The 27,612-nt window shown below is 42.9% G+C and overlaps 1 protein-coding gene across 1 annotated transcript in view; it reads left to right on the plus strand.

Annotated features, from left to right (window-relative positions):
• Positions 1-10,395: 10,395 nt before the first annotated feature.
• DNAJC5B (DnaJ (Hsp40) homolog, subfamily C, member 5 beta) overlaps positions 10,396-27,612 on the plus strand; it is an 81,153-nt gene continuing 63,936 nt past the window's right edge. Inside the window, exon 1 of the mRNA XM_011940881.1 lies at positions 10,396-10,556. The gene's annotated coding sequence lies outside the window, so the exon portion shown is untranslated. The remainder of the gene's footprint in view (positions 10,557-27,612) is intronic.

The following is a 27,612-nucleotide window of genomic DNA, read 5'->3' on the forward strand; positions in this document are numbered from 1 at the left end:
ACTCCGTCTCAAAAAAAAAAAAAAAAAAACAGAAGAAAATCTAGGCAATACCATTCAGGACATAGACACAGGCAAAGATTTTATGATGAAAATGCCAAAAGCAATTACATCAAAAGCGAAAAAATGGACAAATCGGATCTGATTAAACCAAAGAGCTTCTGCACAGCAAAAGAAACTATCAGTGTGAACAGACAACCCACAGAGTGGGAGAAAATTTTTGCAATCTTTCCATCTGACAAAGATCTAATATCCAGGATCTACAAGAAACTTAAACAAATTTACAAAAAAAAAAAACCCCATTAAAAAGTGGGCAAAGGACATGAACAGTCACTTCTCAAAAGAAGACATACATGTGGCCAAAAAAAAAAAAAAATGTGAAAAAAAGCTCAACATCTCTGATCATTAAATGCAGATCAAACTCACAATGAGATACCATCTCATGACAGTCACAATGGAGATTATTAAAAATTCAAGAAGCAATAGATGCTGGCATGGTTACAGAGAAAAAGGAATGTTTTTACAGTGTTGGTGGGGATGTAAATTATAGTTCAACCATTGTGGATGACAGTGTGGTGATTCCTCAAAGACCTAGAGGCAGAAATACCATTTGACCCAGCAATCCCATTACTGGGTATCTTCCCAAAGGAACATAAGTTATTCTTTTATAAAGATATGCATACATATGTTCATTGTGGCACTATTCACAATAGCAAAGACATGGAATCAACCTAGATGCCCATCAGTGATAGTCTGGATAAAGAAAATGTGGTACATATATACCATGGAATACTATGCAGCTGTAAAAAGAAACAAGATCATGTCCTTTGCAGGCACATGGATGGAGTTGGAAACCATTATCCTCAGCAAAGTAACACAGGAACAGAAAATCAAACACTGCATGTTCTCATTTATAAGTGGGAGCTGAATGATGAGAACACATGGACACATGGTAGGGAACAACACACACTGGGGCCTGTTGATGGGGGGTGAGGGGGAGGGAAAGCATCAGGCAGAATAGCTAATGGATGTTGGGCTTAATACCTGGGTGATGGGATGATCTGTGCGGCAAACCACCACAGCACATGTTTACCTATGTAGCAAACCTGCACATCTTGCATGTGTACCCCTGAACTTAAAAGTTGAAGGAAAAAAAACCCAGGCAATAATATAGTCCCAGACAAGATTCTATAATAAATAAATACTGGGCCAGTCATGGCGGCTCATGTCTGTAATCCCAGCACTTTGGGAGGCCCAGGCGGGTGAATCACAAGGTCAGGAGTTCAAGACCAACCTGGCCAACATAGTGAAACCCCATCTCTACTAAAAATACAAAAAATTAGCCAGGCGTGGTGGTGCGTGCCTGTATTCCTAGCTACTTGGGAGGTTGAGGCAGAAGAATAGCTTGAACCTGGGAGGCAGAGGTTGCAGCGAGCCGAGATTGCACCATTGTACTCCTCCAGTCTGGGGGACAAGAGCGAGACTTCGTTTCAAAAAAAAAAAAAAAAAAAAAAACAACAACAGCCACACACACACAAAAGCAAGAAATAGCTTGGGAATCAGCTAGAGATATAGAATCCTAATAAATGTTAGAATCTTATGTTCTAGAATGACCTATGTTAGATCATTTTTATGCAGAATACACAAGTATTAAGGGCACATTTTCAACTGTGTTTTTATTACAAATACCTTGAAGATAATTGTTAAAACAGACATCTGAGACAAAAATTAACTTTTATATTTATAGAACAAGATTGAAAAGTTACTTGTTCATTTTTTGAGCCAGAAGTTTGCACCTGTTAAGATGAATATAGATAGAATTAAAATCCTTATCATAACAGAGTTATTAGAGTCTGCCAATAATGGATTAACCAATAATAACATTGATATTTATTTCACTCCAATACAAACTATATATTTAATTTCACGTTAAGCAACATATGATGCAACAAAATACCAACATAACAAAATAATTCAGACTTACCCATGGAGTTTGTTTTCACAGGAGCTGATCTACGTTCAGTGACTGCAAACCACGTGAGCAAGTTTCACTTGTGTTTCTAAGAGACATGTTTTTAAATAACATTTATTTTTTATTTTTTCCTGGCATTAACTGGGGACAATCTTGCCACAATTTTACTTTACAAAACTACAAGGAAGGAACACTCAATTTGATGTTCATGTAAAATATAATTACCCACTTTTCTTCCTTTACAACATGTACTCCAGAGACAGGATGCCAAGCCAGAGGCACATAACGCACTGCCTGTCATTAATAACAAGTACATGCTTTTGAAATGATTTCACAGTAACGCTTATTCAAAATATCCTTTATTTGCTTTTCTGACTATTTTATGAACATTATAGCCCCTCAACAAGTATTGCCTGTTTCAAAGCAATGATATAAATAGGAATTTATTGAATTAAAAAGTTCACTAGGTACAATTATAAATAAGTATTATAAATTTTAACATGTACAAAGTGTCATCTCTGCCCATGACTCTCAAGGTGGTCATGCTGGCAGGCTCATGGTCCCTGTCAGGATTGCAGAGAGCTGGGAGAAGTGGTTCTCCACCTTGCCCTAAAGAAGTATCACTCATCCTTCGAGGCTCTTCTCAAAGACCACATGCTAAATGAAGTCTTACCTGTGTTTCCCAAGAAAAGATGACCTCTTCCTTCTTTAAATCCATAGAGCATCTATTTTTTCTCTATAATAAAGCTAATAATAGTAAAAAATGACACTGCTTTGTCATTGAGAACTTCCACTATGCTTCAACCATGCTAAAGTCTACAGTCGGTGTCTCCTTTCTTCTTTGCAGCACTCCTGCAAGGAAGGTATCATTCTTTCCTCTTTATAGATGAAAAAACTGGGCAAGGATTGGAATTCAGGCTGTGACTGCAAAAATAGTAGTCTTAACAACGCTGTTTTCACACTTGATTTGCAGTTGAGTTGTGTGTGACTTTTGTCTCCCTGCTCTTGGGGGTAGTTCTTCCAGCAGGTACTACTGTGACCCTTTCTATCCCATGGGAGTGTTTTGCATACTAAGTAGTCAACAAAAATAAATACTGTATTTCTTTCTTTTCCTTTTTCTTTTCTTTTTTTTTATTTTGAGACAGTGTTTGGCTCTGTTGCTCAGGCTGGAGTGCAGTGGGGCAATCATAGCTCATTGTAACCTCAAACTCCTGGGCTCAAGTGATCCCCCTTACCTCAGTCTCCCGACTAGCTAGGACTACAGGTGCATGCCACCAGGCTCAGATAATTTTTTAAAATTTTTGTAAAGATGCAGTCTCTCTCTGTTGTCTGGGCTGATCTCCAATTCCGGGCCTTGGCCACCCACAGCGCTGGGATTACAGGCCTGGCTCTGGGGTCTGGCCAATACTGTATTCCATATATTCCAAACAGCAGTCCCTTTTTCTACATTTAAGCATCTCTTAAATTGGAACATGTGTTCAATTGATGCCTTGATTTATATGGTAGTCTTTTCTTCTTTTCTTTTCCTAAAAAGCTGTTATTAGCTCTTAGTTATCTCCTAACCAATTTAATCTTAGAATCGAGGAGTAGTTATGGAAATAAACTGGATAGAACTCACCCTAAACTGCTCAGAGAAAAGATCAAGGTAGATTTCTTTAGGTTTCTTAATGCTATAAGAGTATTAAGCATAGGGGGAATTCAGAGGATAATCCATCTGAAAATAAAAGGGAAGGTGATCAGAGGTGACTTAGTAAAAACGAAAAGTCAGTGGTTTCAAGGGAACATACAGATGACACCAAGATCTCATGAGGAGAGGACACTTTCAAACACTTGCTTTCCTGTGATTCCAACACCAAGGTAAGCCAGAAACACAGCTGGAGGGTAACTGGAGGGATTCTGAGTCCATCTGACCCTGAACTACACATACTCCATTCCCCGATATCCTGGCAACAGCATTATAGTGAGAAAGATCACATTAAAATGCTGCAAACAGTCTTTGAGGCAAGGACATGGGTAGTCTGTCTTCTAGCTGTAGCTTGAGGAAATCCTGGGAGAATTTGGTAGTGACGCCGTGAAGGGAAATGATTAAGTATAAAATGATTAACAAGCCTGTGTTCTTTTATCTCCTCCTTGTCTTGTTTCAGACCTCAGTCTTATGGCTTGAGAGGAAATGCAGTAGATTACTATTATTTTTTCCATTAGCTTAGCTTGGAAGAGAAGAGAGAACTTTAAGTAGCCGTGCTGGGGAGAGGGGCTTGGGGTTCAGGGAGGTTTCTTGTTTGTATGAATAGAAAAGACTTGAGAATGTTTTTATGCTGAGAAGGGAGAGCCAGAAAAGAGAGAGAGAGAGAGAGAGAGACTGTGGTAGAAATTAGTTAAAGGGAATAATTGAAGGAGCAAATTCTCAAAAGTAGCAGTATTAAATGGGGGCTCAGGTCACATAGAGAAGTATTAGCCTTGGTCTGAAAGAGAATGCCTTTCCACTGAGCTGCAGGAAGGTGTTAAGAGTGGGCATAGATGTAGATGTATTTAGAGTAGGGTAGGTTTGGAATTGAAAATGGGAATAGTTAATGGTTTCTGAGTTTTTCGCAGAGGAAGTGAGGCTCACTGCTAAGAATGAGAAGCACACAAATGAAAGGCTTCCAGAGATTGGTGAGAGTTTGCAATGACTGTGCAGTGGACAGTGAGAGAACTGCCCTGTGCTGAGGGCATAATTGAGGTTGGAGACTGTCTTGGTCCATTTATGCTACTGTAGAAAAGGACCACAGGCTGGGTCATTTATATATGACAGGATTTTGTTTCTCACAGTGCTGGAGGCTGGGAAGTGTAAGACCAAGGCACCGGCCTTGGTGAAGGCTGCTTTCTGCTTCCAAGGTAGTGCCTTATGGCCACATCCTCTGGAAGAGTCAAATGCTGTGTCCTCACATGACAGGGAAGCAAAAGAGTAAAAGTGCCTCAGCTGGTTTCCTCCAGCCCTTTTATAAGGCACTAATCCATTCACGAGTGATACGGTTTGGCTGTGTCCCCACTCAAATTTCATCTTGAATTGTAATGCTAATAATCCCCACATGTTGTGGGAGGAATCCAGTGGAAAGTGATGGGATTATGGAGGTGTTTTCCCTCATGCTGTTCTTGTGATAATGAGTGAGTCTCACGAGATTCGATGGTTTTATAAGCGTCCAGCATTTCCATATCCCTTGCTTGCACTCGCTCCATTCTGCCACACTGGGAAGAAGGTGCCTGCTTCTCCTTTGCCTTCTGCCGCAACTATAAGTTTCTGAGGCCTCCCCAGCAATGCGGAACCGTGAATCAATTAAACCTCTTTCTTTATAAATTACCCAGTCTCGGGTATCTCTTCAGAGCAGCGTGAGGACGAACTAATACAATGAGTGATTTAGTCACTCTGCAAAAGGACCCACCTCTCAATACCACCACAATGAAGATTAAGTTCCAACAGAAGAATTTTGTAGAACTTTCAGACCACAGCAGAGACCACTTGTACTTGGCATGGTCTTTATGGCATTGTGTGTTTCTGCAATTGTGACTATTTGGGGGTAAAGAAAAAGGAGAAGAGACAGATTTCTACCATAGGTGGAGAAAGTAGAAAAGTTTTCTGAGACAGGGACTCACTGGGAAAGCTAAACCAATATTAGCTGCAATCTTTGGGAATGTAGGTCTTCACAGTGTGTCTCATGTTTGGTTTAAAGCACTTCCAAAATATCAGACAGTTATGTCTGAATGGAATCACACAAATGTATCACAAAGTCAAATATAACTTTTTTTTTTTTAGTTTCTAAAATGTGTGGGTTCTTGGTCCTATATATAACTTTCTGTTCTTCAGAGAAGAGCCACATAGAAAGGGCAGGCACTGGTCTTAAAGGGATCACCTTATATGATCTAAACCAATACATCCCTTACACTTTACTTACAATACAGCATAAAATGCCTCTGCTAATGACTTGAGCATTGTATTTCTTGGATCTATGATCACTTATTATTTTAACCTTTCAAAGTCAATACTTTTAGAGCATTCAACTCAAACTACTTTTATTGGCCTGGAAATGTTTTATTGCAGTTTGGCTGACATTTTCTTTTAATAATGTCATTAACACTCCTTAAAAACGAATTCTGTTGGGGTATATAGTACTACCTTTGTTTTAAGAAAATGTTGTGATTTTGTGTGTACATGAGGTGGGTCCCGTAGCTACAAACATTAGCAGTATGTTTCTGATTCAACAGAAAGATCTTTCCGATTCTATAGGCACACTTTCATTTCTATTAAGCATAAGTATTTGGTTGGTAAAAATTCCTGAATTTAGATGTACTTTTTCAGGATTACATTGAATTCTCAACATCTTTTAAGAGAGAGTCCAACTTCAGAGTCACTAGGCTTAATTAAAATCTCTAGTGCTTAGTCTGTTTATATTCCTTACCTACTTTGTAGATTTAGCTCTGGTAACTGTTGTTATGCTGACACTGGTTTCCAGTGGGTCACTGAAATCAAATTAATGCAGGCATCTGAAAAGTCAGACATCAATTGTGTTCATTTTCATTTTCCTTATTTTAAAAGGTACAAAATAAGGAAAAGTGATTCTATTTAACCTTGAAGAATCCTGAATGGATGGACATAGACTACGAGCATTTTAGTGGAAAAACAAAAATTATTTGTAGAAAACATCTTAAAAAACAAAAACCAAAAGCAAAGTAAGAACAAAATTCCTTTCTATACCAATTCTTTTCTGAATATGTAAAGACCCAAGGTCCAAACTCCATTTCCTAGGCCTTTGGAAATGCCTTTAGAGTGTACTCAATACTGTACATTCTGTACTACTATCAAGAGCACTCTATACTGTACATTCAATTTCTTTGTCCAAGTGCAGTAGCTCTCAAAGTCTAGTGTCTACCATCAGGCCTAAGAACCTGCTAAAAATGTCAAGGCTTGAGACTCACTCTAGATATCCAAAACCAGAAACTTGATGGGTGAGGCCTGCAATTTGTGTTTTAACAAGTCCTCAGCTGGGCACGGTGGCTCATTCTTGTAATCCCAGCACTTTGGGAGGCTGAGGCAGGTGGATCAAGAGGTCAGGAGTTCAAGACCAGCCTGGCCAAAATGGTGAAACTCCATCTCTACTAAAATTACAAAGAATTAGCTGGACATGGTGGCGATGGAGGGGGTGGGCGCCTGCAATCCCAGCTACTAGGGAGGCTGAGGCAGAAAATTGCTTGAACCCGGGAGATGGAGGTGGCAGTGAGCTGACATTGTGCCACTGCACTCCAGCCTAGGTGATAGAGTGAGACTCCATCTCAGAAAACAAAGCAAACAAACAACAACAAAAAAACCCAAAAACAAGTCCTCCAGGCACTCTGTTGGTTTGCTCTAAAGTTTGGGAACTTCTGGCCTAGAGCATTGTTCTCAAGTATTTGTGTACACCTACACCACAAGCTCCTGGAGGAGCTTGACTTAACACGGGTCTCTCACTCAGTCCCTGAGATTTGGAGGCAGTAAATGCAGGAAGCTGTGTAGGAATCTGCATATATATATATATATATATATTCTGTAGAACACAATTTGAGAAATTCTGCCTTGAAGTGGAATTTAAATGTTGATAAAATTAGCATTTCCCCCCACAAAATCCTTCTCCATAACTGAGCAAAAACCTTTGAACTCTGACTTACAAATATCTATAAGTTTCACTCAACCTGCAGAATGCCTGCTTCTGAAGAGGTGTGCAGGCTTCCCTCATCATTGCCATGGGGGCCTGGAGCCTCTGTGTGCTCCAGATGTGAGGCTTTGCCTGACTCTGCTACAGGTGTGCACCTGTGTCATCACAGGGACATATGCTCAAGGGATGCAGCATAATCCACACCTCCACAGAATGTACAGCATTGAGTGTGCTTGGCTAAGACAAAACACAAGGAAAGATGTCATCTTTATTTGCCCTGAGATGATAGTTGGAGGAAGACTGTTAGAGCAAAGAGGCCTTGATCCCTGCATATCCTGACAGGGAAATACCCTCTTCTAAGCAAGGTGACCTTTCAAGCAAGTTTTGAGAATTACTGATCTAGAATGTAAGGTATGCATAAACATATCTAACCGTGATTTGGGATCAGACACACACTGCATTTCTTCTTTCCATTGAACCTTTTATAGATCAGAGGTGAAAAGAGAGATTTTTTTAATGTAGAAAGTTGAAGTTTGTGATGGCAAAAAAGGGTATTAATTGTGATTTTATTAAATCAGTCATGTGTTTTCTTCAAGGTATTGAGACCAAATTAATGCATTCATAACATTACTTTGTTTTCATTGTATTTGTTTTTATTGTCATCTGACATTTAAGACAATTAATACTGTATTTCTACTTATGTTAATAATAAAAAAACTTTAAATAATTTTATTCCAGTAAAATGTGTGAATTAATTTAAAGGAAAAATGTTAAGTAAATATTAGTGCAGATGGCAATATTTTGAAGATGCCATATGAATAATCAAAGTGTGGGAAATGCACATTATTTTCATGAGTTCAGCATAATCCATTTTAACACTTTTCCAGTGTTGAGCTTTATATTCATTTTCTGTTATAAACAGTGCTTCAAAAAAACCTCTTGTAGCTAAATATTTTTCATATCCATAATGGTTCTCTTAGGAGAATTCACAGATGTGGAATAGTTGAATGGAAGGGCAATAATTATATTACTTTAAAGTTTAAAATTGGTGTCCATTAACCATTTCCCTAAGTTTTTATGAAGACATTTAGGAAGTCAGTAAAGCAGCATTTATGACCTATGGGAATACTTTCTTCCTTGTTACTCAAAGTGTTGCTTAAGGCAGTGGCCTTCAAGTGTGTTCTGGGACCAAATGGCAATTTCTCCCCAACTAGCCAAGGCGTGTGGTGGGGAAAAGGCTTGGTGGAAGATCTGGTTTGTAGTTAATGTTAAGTAACCTTTCCACTTAATTAGCTTTGTGATATCGTGCAAGACACAACTTCTCTAAGCTGTAATTTTCTCATCCATAAAATTATACTAAAAATAATACTGTTTATCTCACCAAGTTGTGAAGATTAAATAGAGTGATATATGTGAAAATAGCTTGTAAATGAAGCATGATGTAAAATGTTATCAGTATTATAAAAGCCCAATATATGTTCTCCTCTTGAGAGATTCTTAAAGCATAATTCTCTGACTTCACAGATACGTTGTCTCATGCAATTCAGATAATTTTTTAGTACCATATGGGGTTAGTGTCTAGAAAAAAATGAAGGATATGAAAGAATGAAGAACGAAGTTCCAGTGAGACGCTATTTCTTTACAGATTGCTCCTCCCTGTCCCCTACACAACACTAGAAACTGGTATAGCGCTGTAGTCAATAATGTGTGTGTGTGTGTGCGGGTGTGTGTATGTTTTAGACAAGGTCTCATTCTGCCGTCCAGGCTGGAGTGCAGTGGTGCAATCTCAACTCATTGCAGCTTAGACCTCTTGGGCTCAAGCGATCCTCCCCCGTCAGCCTCCTGAGTAGTTAGAACTACAGGCATGCACCACTACGCCTGGCTAATTTTTGTATTTTTTGTAGAGATGGGATCTCACTATATTGCCCACCTGGTCTCAAACTCCTGGGCTCAAGTGATCCTCCCACCTCAGCCTCCCAAAGTGCTGGGATTACAGGCATGAGCCACCTTGCCCTGCCAACACTAACTCTGCACTTTTGTTTGAGTTTTGCTGCTTATCATCAAATCTCAATGAAAATATTAGTTACTCAGAAGTCACCTTACTTGTTAATCTAGAATTGGTCTGGTGGCTTAGGATTTCTGAGTCTGGGCTAGGACCACAGCCAGCCACTCCTGGCATCTACGTTGCTGGGGAAACTAATGATCTTTGCTGAGACTCTGTTCTCTTCCCATAATGTACATTACCCAAATTGTCTCTTGTCATGGGTGGATTCAGGTAAAAATCGTCTGATGAGCTGCATACCAGAAAACTGTGATGTAGACAAACTCCAGAGAGTAGAGCAAGATCTGAGTGCAGCGTGGTCAGAATGGCAGAGGCTGACACTGAGAGCACCTGGGCTCTAGAATCAGCTCTGTCACCTCACCACGTGGGGCCTCAGTTCCTTATCAGTAAAAAAAAAAAAAATGGAGTTAGATGAGAATCTGGTCATGAGCTGGTCTTCTAGGTCTCTCCCCACAGTTAAGATCCCATAATTCTGCAGGTGAGTTTATAACCTGCAAGGGGATCCTTCCCTTAGGGCCCTCACAAGGTTTTGAATGGTAGAGCAAGTGGAAATGGGGGAATGTCCTTCCCAACCTCCCGCCGTGGGCAGGAAAGGAAGTGCTGTCCAGGAGGGCCTTAGCTGGACCATCTGGGGGAATGAGGATTCCACTCTGTGACATCACAATATCCAGCCCAGGTTTGACCTTGACAACCGGGAAGGAGAAATAACAGGAAGTGCAGTTACTGATATAGTCAAGGTGGGACGCTGCTGGAGGGAGCTAGAAGGGATCAGCCAGCCATGCCTCCAGTTCAGGTACGTGACATTGCTAAGCTCGGAAGAGGACTTGCCAATGTCTAAAGGAAAAAGAGGAGAGATCTCAAAGCAAGTGTGTCTCCAAGCTTAGGAAGAACAGTATAAGCACAGATAGCGTGTGCCCCAGCTGTGTTAGGGTAATGTAAGTTTCCATAGGAGCAGAAGCAGAGCTGGGTGCATCTTGCCAACAGCCAGTCTGCTTGTCATGAAGCTGGATGGTGAGGACATTTCTGAGGCTGTAGTCCACTTGTGCTGCTGGTGATATATTTCTATATAGAGGTGTTTTTCTTTCAATAGCTTCTCCCCAGAATGACAGGGAAGAGTAAACAAAAATAAGTTCACTGAAGGAAGTATTTTAATAGAAGCCAGTACAAAAACAAACAAAAGTAATAAACGGTGAAAAGTTATATTATGGGTTAGCAAGCAAGACTGACTCTAAGGTCGAGTTTTGAAAGTTCAAACCTTGAAAGGCAAAAGGCCACCCCAATAAGCAGTAAAAAAGAAGGGGCTTTTGGTTGAGAAGTAAGTAAAACAGTTCTGCTGGAACCATATACGGGACCCCCCACCCAGCTCCCAGCAACTCCCGCCAGTGAAATCATTGCTGGGGATGCGGACAGTTCTGTTTTCTTTACCTTGCCTTGGGGTTTTGGCTTCTACAATACTTGTTTCTTCCTGGAGTCTTGGGGCCCCGAGAGGCTCTCAGTGACAGCAAAGAACTGTTCTGTTTACCAGTGGGGCGGAGCACGGGGCCAGCGCCAGGCCCTGACTCATCCCCATGTGGACTCCCTTGGGTCTTAGCACACTGCAACCCCGGAGTTGGAGCACAGGACAGCTCAGGCAGGCAAGCTGAGCTCTGCCTGCAAGGTCAGAGTTGATGGCGATGCTCCCTCAGTGGGAGCAGGAGTCCATGTTCTGACAGGTAGGTCAGTTACCCACAGGGGACGCAAACAACCATCGACAAGAGGAGGAGGAGATGGAATCTCTATCCACAGGACACAATTCTAACTCTCCTTGACCTCCAACACATCACGAATACATATGTCACAGCAGTAAGGCCAATACTCTCACATTCTATGAAAGTAGTAATAGTCCCCGCAGCATGTAAAACTGAGAGATCCAGATAAAAACAAAATACACTTGCACATTAACTTTATAGCACACATTCAACTGCTGTACAGAAGTCACTGTGATTTTCACAATTGGGTTATGATCTAATCATAACCACTTAAGACCTTAAACATTAAAATCTCATTGGTCCAGTTTTTAGGCTTCCTTCCTTGATAGCCATTGAAAACTAAGTTTAAGCTGAACCTCAGCTAATACCCACAAAACACAGAAAGTCCTAATTCATCTCCATTTGCATTTATGGACTGTAACGTTCCCTGACCCTTGTGTTAGTCACATGCTGCTGCAGCCTGTCACATACTGCAGAATTTTAGAGTCGGAGGGGAACTAGAAGATCATCCATTCCACAGCTTCATTTCCAGAAGGAGAAACCAGACAGAGAAGTGTCTTGGCTAAGGGTATCAAGCTAGTTAGTGCTGGGGACTCAAGTTTAAGCCCCCTCACTCTCAGCCTGGTGGCCTCTCCAATACACTCTGCCCCACAATGAATGAATGTATTGGTTCATATTTGAACTAATTCTTTGATTTTCTAAGTTAGAATATTCTAAAAAGAGGAAATCTCGTTTATCACTTTGGTGTGGTTATCAGTAAAAGCAGGTATTCTCCTAGCCTCTGCAGCTCCATACAAAATAAGCTTTGGTTAATGACAAGAAAAAGCACCAAAGACCCCATTCAAAAGACTGAGATAACAGTGAAAATAAATCCAGGGAAACTGACTAGCTACTGTAAATTGAGGGCTGATTAGAAGTAATCTTTTTTTTCTTAAAAAAAAAAATTATACAATTTACCAGATTTTTACTTTATAATAAATATATAGTCTTCCTGTGGCCTTGTCTTTTCCAGTTTAGGTAGACAATACTTTTTTTATGAGCATGTGTGTGTACACCCTTGAATGTACAGATGAGTAAACACTTTATCTGGCAGGTGTGGGGCTGGCCATTACATCCATCCGTGGTAACTGACCTACCCTTACTTACCTAATATATCTTCTATATGAGACTTCTCTGACTTATCCAATGAATTAATATTCTATTTGGAATTAACATGATAGTATAGGAGGAGCCTCCTTAGACTTGTCCAGGTTTTGCCATACATGATGCTATATATGTCTTGCATCCATAATTGATCTGCAAGTTTGAGCCGGGGCAGTCCCTGGGTGCAGGTACTCAGCGTTTTTCCAATTAAATTCATTGCAAATATATTAATATCAGTCCAAAGATCCAAATTCTGAAAGAAAATGAAATGAACTAAAGAATGTTTTAATATAAATAGAGACCTAATTTTTATAGTCATCTGCGCCATCATTAGCCTTAGAGAAGTCTGATAAGTATTTTCTAGGCCATTAGATTGTTTTTTAGCCAACTAAAATGTGAACTTCCTGTAAGGATTTTCCATATGTTTCTGGTTTTATATGCAGATTGCCTTTAATAAAAGATAATTATGAAGCAATTACCAACAAGAAGGAGCATAAGAAATACCATTCCATCATGGCATAGGCTTTAAACAGTTGTTGTAATGGCTTTCAGCTTCCATATTAATTTTAAAAGTTGTGTAATACATTGAGTAATTTTACACACACCATGCCATGTAACTACAGGAGAAAACTAGTTGTGAAAAACAGAGAGATAAAAGAAGTTTAAGTTTCAGAATTCTTCATTGTGGTTTTGAAGTATCAAATCTCTCCAGTAAAATGAAACACAGGTATGCCAAGTAAACTTTTGAAATGTTTTCTCTTGAATTACTGGAGAAGATGCAGCCTTGACAAGTTTTATTTAAGAGACTTGGAAGGAAAAAAAGCAAAGGAAGCTACCTCTCTGAAGATCCTGAGACAGCAGAGTCTCCTCTTGCTGCCATCCCCTGAGGCACCTTGGCAAGCGGCCACGCTGGATCTCTGACACGCGCAGGACACTGCCTGTCATCCCAGCCCAGCCCCCATGCCCACTCTCCCAAGAATTGTGCAACAGGGCCTTTGTAACCTGAGGCCCGTGAAGTCTGTGGAGGAATGTGACCCAGAGCCAAGGGGCGTTGGTGCCACCAGCGCTGAGAAGGAGCTCTCCTGCTGTTTACCCTGCTATCCCGTGGGAACCTCAGAAGGGGGAAGGTATGCTCTAAAATGCATGGGGAGTCAAGTCCTTGGCACAGCTGTGAAGCAAGCACTCTAGTGAGTGCCTTTTCCCATCATCTTTGCTGACCTCCGGAGGCATGCTTCATGCTACTCCAGAGAGTAGAACCCAATGTGCTTTAATTTTTATTGTATTTGTATAAATATACGGGGTACAAGTGCAATTTTTAAAAATGCATAGATTGTGTGGTGGTCAAGTTTGGGCTTTTAGAATACCCATTGCCTGACCTACTCATCCTCCTTTCAAGCCACACCTCCTCCTCCTCCTCCTCTTAATTGTGTCTCCTACTGAAAGCTACAAGTTGTGGTCCCATTATTCCAATGTCCTGTAAGGGTAAAGGGCATCCTGCTGTCCAGGGAGCAGGGATCCATATTATATGTGATGTGGATAGTAGAGTGCCAGGCACTGGTAGCAGGACAGCCTCAGAAATCTTTGAGATTCATTGATTTACAAAACCAGCTTCCTGCCTCCTCTCCTCACCTCTCCCATAGACATCGTTCTCCAATATGACAAGTACACAATCTGGCCACCATAATACTTGGGGTTGTTCCGTCTCTTCTGCCTGGGGAAAATGTCATGAGCTGAGTCATGAATACTCTCCTTTTAAGTTACCCACACATGATGGGTACACACATGATGGACCATTATGATGGCCACACAAATGGAGCTCTAACCAATAGGAAGTGAAAGATTCACTCTCAGTCTTGCCATTTGAGTGGCGCCAAGTACTACGGCGTGTAATTCACTATAAATGACAAGTTCCACATTTTTATATTACCCATACTGTTGATCACAAAAGGTGGTCTCAGGAAAATGGACGTTTTAGCCAGTTGAGAAGATAACTTCCTTGGCACCTAGAAGACCAGTATTCTTGTCCTTTCAAGTATATTTAGAATGCAAAATCATTATTACTACAAGAGAGGGAAAGCTTTTGTTTAAGTTAGGATATGTTCCTCTGCATGGTAGGAACTGGCGCTATCTCCCTCCCTACATCGACCTTATCTCCTCTCATACCATGTCCTTTCAAGGAGGTTGTTTTCCAGTCTCCTTTCTATGCCAAATGAATTCAATGTCAGTTTCAATCCAGTTTGTACTTTTAAAAACTTAATGTGCACCTGGGACTGTACTAGGCATTGTGACAACAGCAAAATAAAATGTTTGACATAAGTTGGGCTCTTTAAGAGTTAAGAATTTAGTTAAGGAGACAAGATGTACACCTGCAAAGAGTTCAAAAGCAAAGAGAAACTACAAAACTATGTGAAAAATGTGCGCACTGAGAACTTCAAAGTGCCCCAGGGGCTCAGAGCGAAGAAACAGTGTTGTCTGGAGTGTTCAGGTTGCTCATGAGGGCAGGTCAGCACTGAGACTTGGGAGGAATCTTGAAAGGAAGAGAAACAGAGTATGACTGATTGACACAAACTTAGGGAGGAAAACAATTTCCTAGTGAAAATTTTGGCCCTGGCACAACAACTCTTCTCCCACTCACCGGTGCTCATGTCCACTCTCCCTGTGCTTTGACGACTCGTTCTTGGCGTGCAAAGCAAACAATTCACATTGCTTCATTGGGATATGAAAAAGAGGAGTCATGGAAACACAAGGACACCAGGAAGGACAAAATGAACTCTAACAGGTGGTTTCCGTGAACAGCCCTGCATGCTGAAACCAGGGCTGTGTCTGACTTTAATTATGCTCGTGGGCTTCTAGAGCCTACACCCTGAAGTCAACATGTTCCAAAACTAACTCATTATCTTCCCCAAACCTGCTCCCCCTTTGTGATTCCCACCTCAGCCAATGGGCCTCACCATATTCCCAGTTTCTCTGGCGAGGATCTCAAGTCCCCTCTGATTCCTGAGTCACTCTCTACTGCTGCATTCGGTCACTGAGCATTGAGTTTAGGGGGTTGGATCTTCACATCTTTTCCGAACCCATTGCCTCAGCCAGTTCTTCCTGCTGCCACCCTGGTCTGGGCCCTCATCTCCTCATTTTCCTCTAAGGTCACTCATCTCTCCAGCCCCATTCCTCTGCACTCATTGGCCACATCTTTCTAAAATAGAAATCAGCACTCCCCAGTTTCAAGTTTTTCCCATTGTTTGTAAAACAAGGACTAAACTCCTTTGCTTGGTTTTCAAGGCCTCTCATCTTCTCTAGCTTCACTGGACCAAGCCTCTCCCCTTGGCCACCCATTTACCCATTCCTCCCCACCTCTTATGCACCAGGCAGATCTGTCTGCCTTCAATTTTCCAGCTTGCCCAGTACTTTTCTTGCCTCCATGGTCTTGCTCATGCAATTTCTTCAGCTTTTCTGATAGTTGAACTCCTAATGCAGCCTCCTCCGGGATTCCCGCTTCCCAGGGGCCACTGCTTCCTACCTCCATCATTTGTGACACTTTCCTGACATTTACAAAATGTTAAACCTTTGTGCTGAAGAAGTGAGCCAGGTGAGATTGGGAGACCAGGGCGAAGGGAGTAGAAGAATGTTTTGAGACAGGGAAGAGCATGTGTAAAGACTCAGAGGACAGAGAGAATGGTGTGTTCATGGAGCTAAACGTGCATAGTAGTTAGTAGAAACTGGGTTTGAGTGGACAGGATGGCATTGGGAAGAAGTGGCACTGGAGGCAGGGGCAAGTCCTAGGGACTGGCCCTGCTAAGAAGCTGGACTTTTAGCTAAAGATCAAAGGGCAAGTTTGAAGAGTTATCAGCAGGGCAGTGATGGGATAATATTTGCATTTTAAAGGAATTAGTATATGGGGACCAGAGAAAGACTAGAGAAAGGACTGTCAGTTAGAAGTCTGGCAGGAGATAATAAGCTTGGTCAAGGGTAGTGACCAAGTTCACTACCTCTATTCAAGAAACAGGAAGAGAGTGGACTTCAGAGAGCTTTAGAAAGGAGACGTTATTAGGCCTGGTTAATTGATCAGCATGGTTTAAATGGAGAGGGTGAGAGAAGGGAGACACCTGGGTTTCTGGCATGGCCTAGAAATGATACTGTCCATGGCACAGCATCACTTCCTGCTGATGCCCTCTAAAGAGACTGGACCTCTCTCTCCCTTCTCAGAGATGAAACTTTTGACAGTGAGAGCGGGGGTGGTCGACAGCTCCTCAGACATTTGCTTCAGAGAAGACACTTCCAGTTGATATGGGGCCTGGATCTCATTCATTTGTTACAGTCTCCAGGGCAACCAGTTATTCAATAAACCTTGGTGAATAAACAACTGTGCCTATAAATACTGTTCCTGGTAGTCTTCCTGCTATGTTTTCTAAAAAATATTGGGCATTTTATCTTTTATTGCCCTTCATAGTGTAAATATAATGGAGCCTGTCTTCCTCTCCAACTCAGATTTCAGTTGAAAGTCTTCATTAGGAGGCAAGTCTTCTGCCAGCTGGGTTATTTGATAGCCTTCATAGTCTTCACGGTGCTTCTTGATGGCTATTTAATATCTGGTAGCTCAGAGTTATCACCAGAAAATCAACTGTGTCTTTTGACACCATCCCGGGCCAACATTCCCCTTCCTACATCTTCCTTTCTCTTCAAAGTCATGGCCTATACAACTAAAGATTAAAATCCCCTTACATCCTTTATTCCTAGAACCTTAAAGGAACTAAACATACCATGTCTTCTGACTGCATCTTTTCTTATGAATCACTTCAAGGCATACTCATATTGTCAGAAAGTAGTTCATCTCCAGAATCATGGGTCACGATCGACTTGCTCTGTTCCTCCCCTGCCACCACCGCCCCCTTCCTCTATTGGTAAGTCCACTTGACAGAGTGGTGAGGTCTTCTTTTCCTCCTCCACCTGTAGTCTGTGCTGTTGTGGCATGTTCTTTTTTCTTCTTCTTCTTTTTATTTATTTATTTATTTTTTGAGACAGAGTCTTGTTCTGTCACCCAGGCTGGATTGCAGTGGCACGATCTCAGCTCACTGCAACCTCCGCCTCCCAGGTTCAAGTGTTTCTTGTGCCTCAGCCTCCCCAGTAGCTGGGATTACAGGTGCCCACCACCATGCCCAGCTACTTTTTGTATTTTTCGTAGAGACAGGGGTTTCACCATGTTGGCCAGGCTGGTCTTGAACTCCTGACCTCAAGTGATCTGCCTGCCTCATCCTCCCAAAGTGCTGAAATTACAGGCGTGAGTCTTTCCTTATTCACATCTTGAGGCTGCTCACAGTCCTCCCTTGTGTCTGGAATCTTGTAGTGATGGCTTTCTCCTGGGCGCATGTTCGTGAGAGCCCCTCACCACCTCTATAAGTTGCAGAAGCAATCAGTGAGCGCTTTCTTCACCCTCGTTAGCAGACCGTCAGGTTTGCATATCAGTGATTTCATCATAACTAGGGAATGGTAAAATCATAGTCCAATTAATATAATTCTTTAATTTTAAAGAACTATACAACTAGAAGGCGGTAGTTATCAATATATATTTAAAAATGTATTTCCCAGAATTTAAGGTAATGATATTGCCACAATTGACACACACATGTTATTATAAATGCTCATTTTAGAAGATAAAAGATACCATGTGAATAGCATACAAATAATAAGTGCTATTTAAGTCATTATTGTCATTTCCTCCTATCCCTTGACATAATTTCAGTCAGCTTTACATTTAGACGTCATTTCTTGCTTAGTTTTGAGGTAATAGAAATAGCAATCATTAAAAGCAACCTATTTTTTTTCTTAAGCACCTATTGTACTAGTCATGGTTCTTCAGAGAAACAGCACCAATAGGAGAGATGGACATATGTGTGTAATGTATGTATTTCATATATGTACATATATAAAATAAGGAGTTGGCCCATATGGTTATGGAGGCTGACAAGTCCCAGGATCTGCATTCAGCATGCCTGAGACCCAGGAAGAGCCAATGTTTCAGTTTGAGTTTGGAGGTAGAAAAAAAAAAAACCAATGTCCCAGCTCAAAGCAGTGAGGCAGGAGGGTCAGTCTTTTTGTTCCATTCAGGCCTTCAACTGATTGGATGAGGGCCACTCACAGTCAGGGTGGGGTGGGCAGCAGCAACCTGCTTTACTCAGTCAACTGATTCAAATGATTCAAATGTTCATCTCACCCAAAACACCCATGCAGACACACCCAGAATCATGTTTGACCAAATATCTGGGCACCCTACAGCCTAGTCAAGTTGACACATAAAATTAATCATTGCACCTACTATGTCATCAGTTGGCCTAGTAATTACCTCATTTAATTGCTACAAAGACCTCCCATGTGGAAAGTGGCCTTATTCCCATTTGCTCCACAGCTGTTTATTTAACAAATGATTGCACATTTTAGAGATGAAGAACTGAGCCTCAGAGAATTAAAGTAACACTTGTCTAAGGCAGCACAGCTAGTAAATGGTAGGACCAAGATTTCAACACAAGTCTTAAGACTCTGCTGGGTGCTCTGAACCAGTATGACCACTGCCTCCCAGCACTGGTGCTGTGCTCCCCACAAGCCCTGGGACTCCCTTCTTAGGATGGAGGAGAGCTGAAGGCATTGGTCACTGGCCAAAACCCAGGGCAGCAGCGGGGCAGGCACGCCTGAACATGTGGGACCTGAGTGCAGCTGGGAGCCTGGAGAAGGCTCCCCTTTCCTTGGCCTTTGAGATGACCCACAGAAGCACGAAGAGTTGTTAGCATTTGTTGAAAGCTACGTGCTCGTATTTTGTGTGGATATTATTATTTAATGTTCACAACATTTCTGTGTTCTTCCCACCACCCCACCCTGTTTGGGAGAGAGACAGTGACAGCTTCCCCATGAGGCAGCCATGGGCAAGGACTAGGAGGCATCCTTTTAAACTGCTGTCCTCAGAGCCACCAAGAGCACCCTAGATTGTCTTAAATGGCCCAATGGCCCAGTCCAATCCTGTTCCATCTCTCCTCAAAATCTGTCCATAAAAACTACTTAAAATGTGCATGAATCAATGGCTCCGCAGGTGTGTGCTGCCTGCTGATTCACCCACGAGCAGGCCTGGGCTTTCCCTTCTTTTTATTTGCTCCTCATCGCCTGATACATTGCTGTTCCTCATTTTCCATTTCCACTAGAGCTTGGCAAAAACATTGTTCAATTCTAAACATAACTATGAGCCCCTAAATAAATCTTGTATAAAAGCAGCTCCTTTGTCCTCAACTCCCTGCAGCACTCTCTGCTCTGCGGAGTCCCCTTCATCGTGAAAACATAAGCAGTCCTCATGGCATTGCCCAGTTAGATTCGCCCATAGCAAAACTCTCATTTTGCAGAGGAGGAATCGGAGACTCAGGAGGGCATGGGCCTTCCCCAAGTTCACACAGTTAGAAGCCAAGCCATCCGCGTCCCAGTCCAGTGCTTCTGGTGTATCCCACAGACATCAGTTCTTATGGGGTAGGATGGGGTCAGCCCCCTGGACTGACCCAGTGCAGGCAGGTCAAAGAACAAGACATCCTGGAGGTGGCCTTGCGGGAAGGCACGGAGGCTGGCCCAGGGCCACACGGGAGGTCGGCACCTGTTTTGCATATTTGCCTCCATGTACAGCCATGTGGGTGCAACACAAACAAAGGTACTGGAAGAGGAACTGGGATAGGGAAGTACTTTTTATATTAACAGAAGCAGATTCCCTCTGGTGTGCATGCTTTGCTGGAAGGCCTGGGAAAGAGCTGAGATTCCTAATTGACTAGAATATGACTCACTTAGGACTCCCATTCCCAGAGGAAGTGGATTTGGCTCGTATTATGTGTTTACAGAAAATCATCTCATCCATGTAAGCCCACAGCATTGGATCCACCCAGCAGATTCTTCTCCATGATACCTTCATGGGTCTCCAGACGCGCATTTGGCTTCCATGGGAAGATGTTTCCTGATCAGACCCTTGGTCAGCTCCCGAGCTCTGAACCAGACCACAGGAGCAGAGGGTGAACTGTCTTGTTTCAGCCGAGGACTCTGAGAATCCTCTACCAGCCAAACACTTCCACAAGGAAACACAATCGGTGGTAACAACTCTCAGAGGAAAGGAAAAAAAAACTGCTTCTTGCTTTCAAGATCATTCTGCTTTTTTTTTTTTTTGGTAGCATGAAGGGTAAATAAACTTCAGGTGCCTTGAGAGCAACTGAATCATAGTTGAGAAGGTAGCACACCCTAGAGGTGGATAGAGAATTTGGATAGTGTCCAGAGATGTGGGAGCTCGTTCTGGATACCAAGGTCCCACTGGTAAAATCACCGCACCGCTTGACCTGGGATGCCCAGAATTGGGAAATCCATGTTCCTACCCTCGCTCTGTTAATAACTGTCTGATGTGTACATGAAACCCCTCTGAGCCTCAGTTTCTTGATTTACAAAGTGGGAATAATAACACTTGCTGTGCCTGCCTGTCCCAGGTGTGTGGGTCAAATGACCCTATGTGAACACACTTTGTTAACAAGGGAGGATTCTATTTGTGTGTGTGTGTGTGTGTGATGTAGGTGGGAATGTCTTTTGCTGGAAGTGAGATGCGAATGCTGAGGAGTGATGGAGAATGGTAAAAGATCTTACTGGGACACACAGAGGGTGCTGGGTAGGGTTGCAGGACCCTAGCACTGGAGACCCTGGGTTTGCAGCTCCAGCATTCACCCCACCAGCAGATGGACATGCGGTCCAGTGTTGGCTGGGGTGGTGGATAGAGTTAGGTGTATTGACAAGGCAGCAGTTACAGTGGTGATCCCAGAGATTTCATTGAACAGGGAAGGAGCTGAAGAAAGGGACTCAGCAGATAGGTTTGGGGAGCTCGGAGGTATCAGCGAGATGTAAGCATCATGTGCATAAGGGAGTTGTTGGCAAGGTGGCAGTGGTGGGCAGAGAGGCGAGGTTGGAGTTTCAGATTTGAGAGGTGGAGGGCATCCAAGATCTGACAAGGGAGGGGTTGCTGGCTGGGAGGGCCACGGTGGTGCTGAAGGACCCCAGGCCAATGACAAGGTTGGGATAGAAAGAGTAGAAGCTGAGTGCCAGGGTCACCTCAAAGAATATGGTGGAGTTGTCACACCTAGGGAGATGGGAAATCTGTGAGTGGTGAGGACATCAGAAGTGGGGGCAGGTGTCTGGAGGGGCTGGGAGGAGAAGGCTGATGCTGTTTTAGGATAATGGAGACCCAGAAAACAGATCTACCTGGACGCACACTCAGATTTGAAATTGGATATGAATTACATACAAATTGGTCATTTTACATATAGATAATCAAAAGTTGTTGGGACATCTTGTCCTCAATAATACAAAATATGCATTAAAAAACTGTAATAAATAACTCCTTTTAGCTATTGACATTTTTCATAAAATAGGCCCAAGGGCATGGTTACTACCAATGAAAGAGAGCCACACATTGTTGAATTTTCAGGAGTTTTGCAAGCCAGGTGTTATGTTGATACCTTGAAATAGGCCTGGAAGCGAAATCAGCAAACATTACAAACCAAGGCTTCCCACCACTAATGCCCCCCCATCCCTGGAAATCTAGTTTATCAAATATTTCCCAGCACCACTGCCTAGGCCTAAATAAAATCTCTAAATCTGCGCAATTTTACAATCCTGTTGTGGATTGAATGTGTTGTGCCTCTAAAAGAGACATGTCCTAATCTGTGGTACCTATGGATGTGGTCTTATTTCAAAGCAGGGTCTTTGAAGATATAATTAAGATCTAAGTTAAGATGAGGCCTTACCGGAATAGGGTGGGCCCTTAATCCGATGTGACTGGAGTCCTCCTTAGAAAAGAAGAAGAGATACAGATAGATACAAACAGAGTGGGGAAAACCATGTGAAGACGCAGACCCAGGGCAGAACAGCATGTGAGATTGGAGGCACACCACGGTGACACACACCCACGATTGCTGGCGGCACAAGAGGCCAAGAGAAAGACATGGAACCGACTCCCCTCGGAGCTCCAGAAACAACCAACCCTGCAGACACCTTGACTTCAGACTTCTGGCCTGCACACCTGTAGGAGAAGACATTCCTGTTGTTTTAAGCCACACAGTTTGTGCCATTTACGGCAGCGCGGGGAAGCTGACAACCCCCTCTCAGCCTCACGTTTGGGCAGGAGGGCGTGGAAGTTCTTCCACGTGAGCAGCAAAGGGAAGGTCGGCTTTTGCCTTTCCCTGTCTCTGTTCCTAGGGGACTTTCCCTCTTCCAGCACGTGTTTTCTTTACCATGATCTGGTCCTTCCCACTAAGTGCCAGGTATTGTTGTTCTGAGAGGTGAAGGACATCTCTTAGCCTTGGCATTCCCCCAGCAGCCCCCAGCAGCACTTATTCACTGCTAGTGAACTGGCTGATTGTCTCTGGTTGGTTCCTGGGTTTTTGTTGTCATTTGCTACCTGGATCTCTCAGGGGTCTTTCGTCTTGACATAGCTGAAGAGTGGATGGAGTGAAGATCTCAGAATTTCCACAGTCGCTCCAATGTTTCTCCCTTCAGGCAGAAGCCTTACAAAAAAACCCCCAGATTTTTGTAGTTTATAAATCCCCCAACAGATGAGCTGTGGGATGCTATTGCAAAACTCTAGTTTCAGAAGAATGCACCAAGAGGGCAGCGTCCTCTCCAGACATGACCTGCCCCAGCTGGATGTTTCCAGGAGTGTTTTTCTAGGCAGTTCTCATCATCTTAGGTGGCTGGGAGACAGGCATCAGGCACATGGAAAATCAAGGGTGATTTGGGGTGAGAAACATTTTGAAGTTGTAACTCCTGTTTACAGTTTCGTTCTTTACGAACACCAGAGGGCACCACAGTCATACTGAATGGTGGGTCGGTCTTGCTTTAGGACTGCAAACCTGGCACCCAACTTTTTTTTTTCTTTTTAAGTTTAAGAACTAAGAAGTGCTGAATTGAACATGTATTCATTTGAATATTTTGCTCAGACTTCTAAGAAAGTTGCAGAGGAGGCTTTTGGGGCCACTTGCTGGATGTTCACGCCCAGGGCCTGGGGCAGGGGGACCTGCGGGGCAGCACTCCTTGCCTGCTCTCCCACCCAGGCGTGAGATTGTCCGGCTCTGGTCTGTTCTGCAGCAGGGCTAGGACTGTGTCCCAGGTCAGAGCTACTTCTTGCAGGGACCCAGCTCATTACTTCCTGGGCTCATCCTTTCAAACTGGTTCTGTGAGTTGTTCCACTTCGCATCTGGAGGTGATACCTGGCCCTGGGAGAATGGAGGATTCCCCAGGGAAGGTCGAGGGATTACTGAGGTTGCACTGTTGTTGCCTCAACAGCAGTGGGGCTTCGGCAACAGGGACCAGTTCACCGGTGTGTGTGTCTGGGGTCTTGAACAGTTTCCCGCTGATAGCTTCCCACTGACAGCTGCCCTCTGGTAGCTTCCCACTGACAGCAGAGCATTTATGGTTCTGGAGAAATACAGAAAATTTTCTAAAGGCTCCTAAAAGGCTCTGGAAGGAGCAGGAGCACAGCTACTCAGGGTATGGGAGGCTTCGTGGGTGCTGGGGGCCCTGTGGAGGGGTGGCTGGGCTGACCTCCAGGTTGACCTGAGGCCTGGGAAGAGAGACCACCTGGAAGAGGTGCCTTGCCAGAGGTGGGCAGCAGAGGGAGATAGTACCAGCACCATTGTCTGTCTAATCACGAGTGTCTGGGCCCCAAGGGGGTGTGTGTACTTGTGGAAGAATCTGTAGCAGATGACACAACTCATTCAGACAGGGGCTTTATCCATTCTCACCTCTGGGACAGGCCACTCAATGTTAGCCATACAGTTATGGGCACCTTCTGATGACACTCAGCAGAGAGCAAGACTGTTCTTAGCAACAGCATGTTGTAAATAGCAAAGGAGCACTCGCTCTGCAGGAAAGCAGATGGCTTTGCAGACCAGAAGCCCTACTAATGAGTTGATGGCAATTTAGTGAGCCTTGGCTTTTTGTATGAAAGAGAAAGCTTCAGCAAAATGAGGGGAGAATGTATATCTGTAAAAGAGAGTATGAGGGCATGGCTGTGACCTCCACGAGCAAGTTGAAACGTTCTACCAAGAAGATCCACTGTGGATCATGGGAACTCGTGCAAGGCCATGATCTGTTTGGTGCAGTGGGCCCAGAAGGCAGGCAGAGGGACTGCCCTGCTTCCAAGACCAGTGACCACTGCGGGGGGCTACCTCGCCATGAGGGTGTTCCCTTTGTCATTTACAATTTGCTTGCTCCATTCAGTCTTTTTATTTAACTGGGATCAAGAAGGACATAATTTGATAGCAGACCACTTGGATTCCAGTTCCAGATTTGTGACCCTCATGACTGATGCTCACGCTTGGCAGAAGTCACACAATCACACCTAACAGGTTACCTTTCTTAAAATGGGCACCTGTTAATAGTACCAAATAATGGATATGATATGACCTGTGAAAGCACTTAGGAATCGATCCAGTGTGACGTAAGTAGTGTCATTAATCTCAGGAGGGAATCTTTAGCATTTCCTTCTCTTTCAAATATGTGTCTGTTACTTGGGCTGAGTGAAAGAGGTTTATTTAGAGTTAAGATAAAGATATATCTTCAGGCCCATGCTGTTATCATCACCAAACAAATAGAATTGGAAAGTATTTTGGGTTCTGGGTACTCATGACTTTGTAGGTTGCTTAGCCACATTCAGACAACAATTTGCAGAGCAACTTCCATATTAGAAACCCCACTAAAAAGGACTTTTGTCCTGAGCAGGAATACCGTCCTTGTTTTTGTTTTCTACCTTTATTTAAGCTAACACTAGAGACATCTTAGGCTAATGGGAACAGGAAATAACTACTGGCAAAATCAGGGATCAAAGTTCTATTTACGTTTTGTCAAATAAATGCATCTGTTTGACCTGAAGCCTCCTTGGTTTATTACAGCAATTGCTTACTGTAAGTAAGCAACAAGGTGTTTAAATTTCACACATGTGGAATACATATTATGTTGCCTAGCAGGGACCAAGACTCAGTCAATATTTTTTTGTAGCACAGTTCTCAGTTTCTGAGCTTTACTTAACCAAAAGTTTACTTAATCAAAGGAAGTAAGTTCTTAACCTTGACACTAGAACTGTGAGTTGGATTTTATTAGTGAACACGCTTGGTAGTTCCTTGTTTAAGTCCATTACCCCAATGTTTTTCTTGAGCTTTAAAACATGCACCACTTGGCACAGTCATAGACTGATAAGCAAGGGAATATAGTAGGCAGCAGTCCCCTGGAATTACAAGCTCCTGAAGCAAAGCTCTGTAATGGGTGACAGCTTGAGATATGGAATCAACCAGCCTGATTTCAAAGCCAGAGTCCACTGTTTACTGGCTGGTCACCTTGGGCAATTCACTCAACCTCCTCAATCTTAAATTCGTCCTCTAGAAAATGAGTGCATAAAAACACCCACTTCATACTTTTTTTTTTTTTTTTTGAGATGGAATTTCGCTCTTGTTGCCCAGGCTGGAGTGCGGTGGTGCGATCTTGGCTCACTGCAACCTCTGCCTCCTGGGTTCAAGTGATTCTCCTGCCTCAGTCTCCTGAGTAGGTGGGATTATAGGTGCCCACCACCATGCCTGGCTAATTTTTTGTATTTTTAGTAGAGATGGGGTTTCATCATGTTGGCCAGGCTGATCTCAAACTCCCGACCTCAGGTGATCCACCAGCTTTGGCCTCTCAAAGTGCTGGGATTACAGGCATGACCCACTGCGCCCAGTCCACTTTATACTTTTTAGGGCTTCAGTGAGATAATCTAGTTAGTGTTAGCTATTACCACTAACATCATCATCATCATCATCATCACCACCTCTTAGTCTCCCAAAATACCCAGTATAGTGCCTTGCACTGCGATACAGGGGAGCAATTTCCATTTGTTGTATAACTCATTCCATCCACTGATGCATTTTAAATTTGGAATGAAATCTATCAGGATTACACATTCAAATTCTTAAAGCTCTTCCAATGTACTGTGTTCCCATTTTGGGAAGCAGGGAGAGAGTACCTTCTTAAAACTTTCCCAAACTTCAACCCTAGAAAATAATCTATGTATATAAAAGTTCTTAGTATAATTCTTGGCACATCATAGTAGACATTTAATAAAAGTTCTAGGAGACAAAAAGTAAAAGGGGTTTATATTTTATGATGATTTTCAGGGGAGACATAGGCTTCAAGAAAGTGACTTGCAGCCACACACGGTTGCTCGTGTGTGTTTGGGAGGCTGAGGCAGGCGGATCATGAGGTCAGGAGATCAAGACCATCCTGGCAAACATGGTGAAACCCCGTCTCTACTAAAATACAAAAAATTAGCCGAGAGTAGGGGCACATGCCTATAGTCCCAGCTACTTGGGAGGCTAAGGCACGAGAATCGTTTGAACCCAGGAGGTAGAGGTTGCAGTGAGCCAAGATTGTGCCACTGCACTCCAGCCTGGCAACAGAGTGAGACTCAAAAAAAAAAAAAAAAAAAAAAAAAAAAGCGACTTGTCCAATGTTTAAGAAATAAGAATGTTTTTGGATACTCCTTCCTGAGTCAAACTGAATTTTATTTTGTGTTTTTTCACAAGGATACCATTATCTTCAGTAAATGTTTTCTTGGGAAACCCAGGCAGTGGGAAATTCCTCCGGAGAGCTGCTGGTCAGCAGGTGTTTTCCACATTGCTTGACTGGAGAGCTGTCGGCAGTCAGATCTCTCTGACACGGGGTAAACAGAGGCTCTCAACCCAGGCAGCTCTTTAGAACCACCCCATGAGCCTTAAAAAGTACACAAGCCCAGCACCACTGAGCCAGATTTTTGCTTTGGGATAGTCTGGGTGGGCCCCAGGCGTCAGAATTCTTAAAATCTTTCCAGGTGCTTCTAGAGAGAGTTATAATCTAGGTCTCTCTGCTTCGCCTTCTGTAATTCTATGTTTTATACATGTTTATAGATTTCAGCACATTAAAATTCTCTCCCTTTTGTAACTTCTCTTTAAAAGGGACTTTTTTTAACTT

Source organism: Colobus angolensis, unplaced genomic scaffold, assembly GCF_000951035.1.
Source record: "Colobus angolensis palliatus isolate OR3802 unplaced genomic scaffold, Cang.pa_1.0 Scaffold194, whole genome shotgun sequence".
In the NCBI taxonomy this organism is placed as follows: domain Eukaryota; kingdom Metazoa; phylum Chordata; class Mammalia; order Primates; family Cercopithecidae; genus Colobus; species Colobus angolensis.